Source organism: Poecilia mexicana, unplaced genomic scaffold, assembly GCF_051168715.1.
Source record: "Poecilia mexicana isolate PSO_F unplaced genomic scaffold, ASM5116871v1 scaffold_6, whole genome shotgun sequence".
Lineage (NCBI taxonomy): Eukaryota > Metazoa > Chordata > Actinopteri > Cyprinodontiformes > Poeciliidae > Poecilia > Poecilia mexicana.
The window spans coordinates 34,081,427-34,089,027 of record NW_028263375.1 but is presented as its reverse complement, the minus strand read 5'-3'; the positions used below and the strand labels follow the sequence as shown (position 1 = coordinate 34,089,027).

The following is a 7,601-nucleotide window of genomic DNA, read 5'->3' as shown; positions in this document are numbered from 1 at the left end:
AACGGGGTAAATGTAGCGAGTTTTACCTTTCACTTACCTTTGTGTCGGGGGGGTCGATTTATGTGTTTGCACCCACCTGAATAATATGTAGTTACGACCCTGGTCTAAATGTAACTCGCCACATAAAACAGAATCAGGCTGAGATAGCAGTGTCGTAAAAGTAAGAAATACTGCCACCTGCAGGTGCGAGTTAGCAGTCACATAAATCCAATGTTTTTGACAATTTTTTTGTAAACTTCGCAATAAACTCCAAGTTATGCATTGGCGCAAAACAATGCAGGAATCTGTTGATTTTGCATGAATTTTTGCAATCATGGAATTGCAAAAAATTGAAGTGGCTGATTTATGTATTTTGGAGTCTGGAGTCGAGAGGGCCACATAAAAAGCTACCGAGGGCCAGATTTGGCCTTGAGTTTGACACATGTGCCTTCGATTTATTTGGATTTGTAGTAAATTAGAGAAATCTGATCATATTACACAGATGTTTTCCCTGAATTAAACATCCATTGGAAGATAATTGGAAGGCTTTGCTGACAAATTCAAGCAAAACATCCACCTGACAAAGCTGCCCACCAGCAGAAATTGACCTCACTGCCTTCTGAAAGCTGCTTTATTCGTGTTGAGCTTGCAGTCAGGAGAGGAGAGAGAAGAAAAGTCTTGAAGAAAGAGTCTGTAAAGTGCAACCCTGAGCTGTAACTCTGAGTTTCCTAGCAACATGTTCTGCAAAATAAACCTAACTCTCAACAATTTGTTTTTTTATTTGCTGTGGGTTTGTCTTTCCTTTCACTCAGGCTCAATTCTCTGTTCTCTATTTCTAATTGAACAGGTTCCTGTTAGTGGGAATAATCCCCTAAAACTCACCAGCCAACGGACATCTTTCACTCCGTCCATTTGAACAACAGCATCTGGTGAACCATTTGCATGCTTTTTTTCACTGTAATCTCTCTCTGCCTCAGACCTGTTGAATGTTAAAGCTCACAGCTCTGTCACTCCTTAAAAAAAGCCAAAAGAAGACAAAAGCATGAATGCATAATTAATGTAGTGAAGCTGCATTTTTAATTGTTGCTGCTCTTCAAAGTTGCTCCGTGGCATTGTCTCTTGTTTCAGGCCGGCTGCTTCCGAAGGCAGAACTTCATTTGTGTCTTTTTAGGATTGGAACACTGCCGAAGCACCGTGAGACAACGCTCCAAGCTCGCCTTTTTTTTCTCAGGGTGTCTGCCTGTACAATGGACTTCCTTAGCCGCCACACAAAAGAGGCTGGTGAATGAAAAAAGAAACACCCAAATTCAATGGCATTCCTCTTCACAATGCACTCTGAGAACATGTGCCTCTCCCTCTTTCACTCTCCCTCTATTTCCCTTTAGTATTCTGTGATGTTTTGGGATGATGTTAGAGAATCAGGAAGTGGTATCCAAGTAAAACAACAGTATGCTTTAGTATACTAAATTTTGACATACTTTAGCATACTTTGATTGATGTACTTGAACTGTACTATTTTGGAACAACTAATTTTATACTTCGTATACTTTAGTAGTACTTAAGTTGTATAAAATTACAACTTTTAGTATACTTAGTATACTTCACCATACTTTTTTGGAACAACTTCAAGTTGTACTTGGTATACTTGAATATTATCTGTAATATTCAACAGCTTCATTTTTATATTGAGTGTACTAATTCTGTCATAGAATTATATTAAAAAATTTATTTTAAATATAATATATATTAAAAGTATATTTTTTACTACTAATATATAAGTAATGTATTTAAATTACACTTAATTTTTATTTTTGATTTACTGCTATTGCTAATAAAGTACAATTTTAATTACTCATAAGTCTTTACTTTGTACATTACATACATAATTACACTACAGTACTTACATTGTTTTATGCTACAATTACATAGAAAGATTAATTACACAAGATGTTCAAGGTAATTCAAATATTTTGTTTTATTAATGACATTTTAAAATTGTCCAATTTTACTAAAAACTTTATGAACTTTACATAAATGATCAGTTTACACATCTAAAGTGAACACAATGAACATGAAAACTTAAGTGTGACAATAAAAAATGAAAGTGAGGATCAACGACAGAACATTCCCGTTCACTGCACCTACAAAAAAGAAACCTACAAAAAAAAGAACAATAGAGCAATTAAACAGAAAGCATTTGTATTTAACATGTACAGAAAAATGGCAAATAAAAAAATAATACTTACAATTTTAAGACGTTATGGACTCGCCATGTATGTGACATCATCAGAACTGATGATGATTGGGACCCGATGCCTGGGGGGTAAAAACATTTCTGGATGTCTTTGCCTGTTTATGTTAGAAGTAGATAAATAATCAGCAGTATCATAAATTCAGCTGATGTTGGTATTAACTATGAAGCTGCTTTAAGTGTGGACTTAAGGAGACAAACTACCTTAACATCTTTCCATCCATGATCTGAACACGCTGATCCTTGCAGGGTGGTGAGGGGGGCTGGTGGTGCCCATCTCCAGCAGCCATCAGATGAGAGGCAGGGTTCACCATGGACAGGTCACCAGTCCATCACAAGGCCCTGAAAGCCAACAACAAATAAAATGTATGAAGGAGAAATGTTAGATTAACAAGGAGAAAAATTCTGTCCAGTTGTCTTTAAATCAAATCATGTTTATTAAGCACTTGGTGTTGGTAACACAGCAGTTTTTGTTGTTGAAAATGTAGCTAGCTCCTCATTGAAAAAACAAAAACAAACTTGCATCATGAAGACGATGTGGAGGTTCATCCTCAGAGCTGGTTGTTGATCTGGTGGAGCCAGAGCTTCTTCTGAGACAGGAAAGTCTTTAAGTTTTCTAACACCTGATCTCTCTGGCTTCATCTTTCATTTTCATTTACTTAGACTGCAAACATATGTTGAAGATTAAAACATTGATGAACAAGTTATAACAACAACCTCACAATATCAAAGTCTCTCTGTCATAAGGAGCTTAATTAAAACCAGGTTAAGTTTATGAATAAATATATAAGTCGCAACAAACAGAGCCTCCATGCATTTATAACACGAAGTTGAATGATTGCTATAGTAATAATCATAAAAGTCACAATAAAATTGATAAAATAATTATTTATGAAACCAACGTATATCTTTACTGCACTGTTTATAATTAGATGAAGATAATTAATAAGCAAACTTACCGCTAGCTAGCAACACGTTAGCATCCTTCGTCCCTCCGGGCTCCTTTTGTGACACAATTTCATTTCCATCAGCTGTTGTCTAGTTGTGTTGTCGTCTAACTCGGACTAGGACGTCACCAGCTTGAATTTACCAAAATTAGTAACTACTGTCAAGGCCCTCGACTTTTAAGGCAATATAATGCGAGTAAAAATGGCAAATTTGAACAGCGTCTGTTCCCTGCCATAGACATAATATAAGGATAGACCCTCATGGACCGCTCTCGCCTATTGTCGCTGACGAGATTTAGGGCGGCCATCTTGGAGCGGTACTCCACTCCACTCAGCGTTATGTGTTTAGCAGCACAATGACGTATCAGCGCATTTAATCGATCATAACACACTTTTTTGTTACTGTAAACCATATTCAAACATCTATCAAAGCTACATTTATAAACAATTGTATTTTTTAAGTATGTTTTTAATACATAGTTCATTATATTTAAATATGCTTAGTGGCTATAACAATAGAATAGGAATGGAAAATTCTGATATCGATGAATGAAGAGCATATTACAAAGCACACAGCCGTTCATAATTTATTTAATAAATTATTTAGTAATATCAATATATATTTATATAACTATACAAACACTAATAAATAAAGATTAATAATGGCACAAATAATGATTAATAGTGAATAATATATATATATATATGTTTATGTTTTTCAGCCGACGAGTCCAAAATCCGATGTGAGATTCATCGGTGCTGCAGTGAATCCGTCTCTCTTTATAGATTTTTCTCTCTTCTTCCTCACATCGTGTCTTTAGGAAACCTTCAAAACAAAAACGGAAGATTTAGGATGTATCTTACTTTTGACAGAGTGAAAGAATATAAATAATAGTCTTTACCACCTGTGTAAACTTTGCCGGTGAATGTTATAACACATAATACAAGTTTTATAATATGTGTTATATTGTTTCATTTCTAATATAGGCCCTTGTGTCAGATAATCTAAGTCAATGTTAGATAATTAATTATTTTAGATTTACAGAATCTCAGTTAGCCTTCATAACGGGGCTGAACCCGTATTACACCAAGCACTGTAGCTAATATGAGCTGGTATCTCGCCGGTGGACATAAATACAGTAAAGTAATATTCTAATCACAATATATACACAATAATATGTCCATCTTACTTGTGAAATGTTGTCTGTGGAGCCCTCACATCAATAATCCATCGACCAGAACAACAATATCCCTCAGTGCTGAGGCATCTTCTGCTGTTTTGGTTGAGCAAAGTAGGAGGGTATACCGCTCCAAGATACATATTACATTAAACGCACTAAAAGACATACTTCTGCATATGTATTAATTAGTTTTAAGTTGTAATCACGTTGCTGCGTGTTGCAGACTTCTGCCCAGGTCCCTCTTGAAAATGAAATCTGGATCTCAACGGGGTTCACCTGGTTAAATAAAGGAAATTAAATAAGGCATACTTTATTAGTCTAAAATTTCCACTGAGATGTAATTTAAAACATACTGAAAATAATAATCTAAAGTAGTGTTAAGTGAATTTTAAAAAATTCTATTATTTTAAAAGATACACAAAATATATTTTAAATATACTTGAGCAAGTGTATATTTAGACTTGGGAAAATATATATTTTCTTCACTTAAAGTATACTTTTATTTAATATATTAAAGGTGTATTGCGGTACAATTACGTTTAAGTGTGTTTAAAGTTCTAATTTCGAAATTGGTACAAGTATACTTTTAGTTTACTTTAGATATACTTATAGGTAGTAGACTATATACTTAGTATACTTAAAGTGTACTTTCACAAATTTAAATATGTTTGAAATATACTAAAGTATACTTTTTTTTCACTTGGGTTATATTCTTGCATCAAAATAAAACAAACCTTAAGAGCGTGTGTGAGTGTCCTTTAAGCCCCCTGTATAGCACTCTTACACTGCATAAACCTTAGTGATGCAAAAACATGTTTACCTATAACTGAAAATAAAGATTGCTCTTGAAAAAAAAAATCAAATGAGCACTATGTACAGAATGCTATTGATTTAACTAGAAAATTCCTGAAGAAATTCTAAATGTGCCATTTGCTTTGGACCTCACATTTTAGCCACAGATCACAATGCTGGATTTGCCTTTGGTTGTATCAGAAGGTCTGAAATGCTTGACATGATTCACCACCAGAGAGCAATAACAGAATAACTACCAGGTTTACTACCTATGCATTGTGAATCTGAGTCCGAGACTGACGACTATAAGCTTCGCACATGTGGTTCTCACTCACAGTCCAAAATAAAAACATGAAGACAGTGGGTAATTGTTTATTTCTAAAAAAAATTTCAATCTTCATACTAAGGATTTTAATTGACACTCAAAAATTCAGAGAAATAATAATTTTATGTAAGCAAAATATGAATAGTCACAGGAAATATGTATTCTTCCCACAATGCATTGTGGGACCTGTCACTGTGTTTGTTTGTGAGACTACTCACTGCCTCTGTCTGGCCCCGTTGCTATGGTAATTAATGATCTGCACCTGGGCTGGCTCTCTACGTCAGACAGGGTGCTGGAGACAGAGTTTCTATACTTGTGAGACACCCAGCGTCGGTTTCAAGAACCCTGACAAAAAACCATAAGCTCTAGCAACATTTTGAAAACATTTTACGGGAGCAGGCATGTGTATCTATGTCATGACCGACTTTGAGATCAATAGGGCGATATTTGTGCCTGTGAGGGGGAATCCCACTAAAAGTAATAGCTCCCTTCTCGGGATCAAGCTGAATGTTTTGATACCATTTTTGTGGGGGTATGGGTTGCAATAACGGTGATGGAAGAAAAATAAATAATAAAGATATAGCTTGTTGGGTGTAGAACAGTAGGTTCCTGCCATGCATCGCATAGCAGGTCCCAATAAAATAAAAATATTAAAAGTATTCCAAATAAAGTTACACTATTCTGTCATTTAAATGGGACGTATCATGCAAAATCAAAATAAATCTTTGTGTACTTTGAGGAGCATGGAAAATTTTTATTTATTCTCTCTTGGTGCTGCGTAGATATTTTTATATTCTTTATGAGTTATATATATGATGGGCTAACACTGGCAGTTGGGAGCAACAAGTTGAAGGTTTTGCCCAACTATTGTTAGGTTGCACATTCAGCCTTACTTCATCCTGGCAAAAAGCTTATCATTCCAATGCTTTTGATTAGCATGAAGAGCCACAGCTAAGAAGTAACCAAGACCTTTTCTAAGAGCCACAGGCTAATCCTCCTGCCTCAAATATCTGAGCTGGTTTTACGAGAAAAGCAAGACCCCTTTTTTCTTCCACAGTCCATCCTCCGTTGCTTCAAGCTCCACCTTCTTTCCTGTTGTTTATGTCCTCCAGAGAGAAAAAGGAAGGTTTTTTGTAGTGGGCGATAGTGTCATGGAGAAACAAGATCAGTCAAATGGAAGCTCTATTTAAGGCCTTTTACTGCACTCACTTTGCTCATGTTGACACAGGGAAAAGGGGGAAAGTCTTATATTTACACATAAAAAGCCTGTAGACAACGGACATGAAAGCTGGCTCTTAACATCAGACACAATTGACTCTCAAAGCCAAAGTTTCTGTGAAAGTGGAAGGGATTTTTTGATGGGCTGCTGGCTTAGTGTTTTCAACTGAATCAGACCCCCAGGAAGTTTGAAACAAACTGTTTTTTCACAAAGATCAGTCAGTCTTTTTTTTTTTATAGATAACTGAAGTAAACATATGAAGATTGTAAATTGTCAGATAATTCAGGATTTCCATGATATTCACTTTTTAAATAGATCAAAATATTCCTAAACTTTTACTCACCTAATTTCACATGGTCTCTGGTTCTCTAAAGGCTTCTAAAAGAGCAAATTTTATAACTTGTCAGAACACCTAAGTAAACCATTTGTTTCTAGGAATGTTTCCATTTATTATATTTATTTGCTTCAAATAAAAATGAAAGCAAAACACTCAAGCCAAAATGGAAGTGGGATTGGTTTGGAGAAAAACAATTACACATGAATGGTGTGTAAAAATAAAAAGTGCTAAAAATAATCTGTTGGAGAATAAAGTCGGAAAAGTCTGGCCACATATAATAGTACAACAATGAATGGATAGCAAGTTATTGGTGATACTGCTCTTATTGGAGTTGGATTCTGGCCAGAGGAAGTGGAGCATATGGAAAAGGAGACTAGTCATGGCCATGACTAAAAGACAAAAAAAAACATCAGTTGAAGCAGTCTTAAATTTTCCAAGAACATCTCTTCACATATTGCTCAATGTTTTTCCAGTCTTCTGTCATCATAAAGATCACCCCCCTTGACCCCTGAACATCACCCCCGCAACATGGCACCCCAGTAGAACAAGATCGTAAGGAACCTTGGTAGG

General features: G+C 35.5%; 1 long non-coding RNA gene across 1 annotated transcript; it reads right to left on the bottom strand.

The window, feature by feature from the left end:
• Positions 1–1,781: 1,781 nt before the first annotated feature.
• Positions 1,782–2,596, bottom strand: LOC148159544 (uncharacterized). The gene is made up of 2 exons (XR_015763160.1): positions 2,226–2,596; positions 1,782–2,135 (listed from the first exon to the last, which is right to left on the bottom strand). It is a non-coding gene; the product is annotated as an uncharacterized LOC148159544 (long non-coding RNA).
• Positions 2,597–7,601: the final 5,005 nt, after the last annotated feature.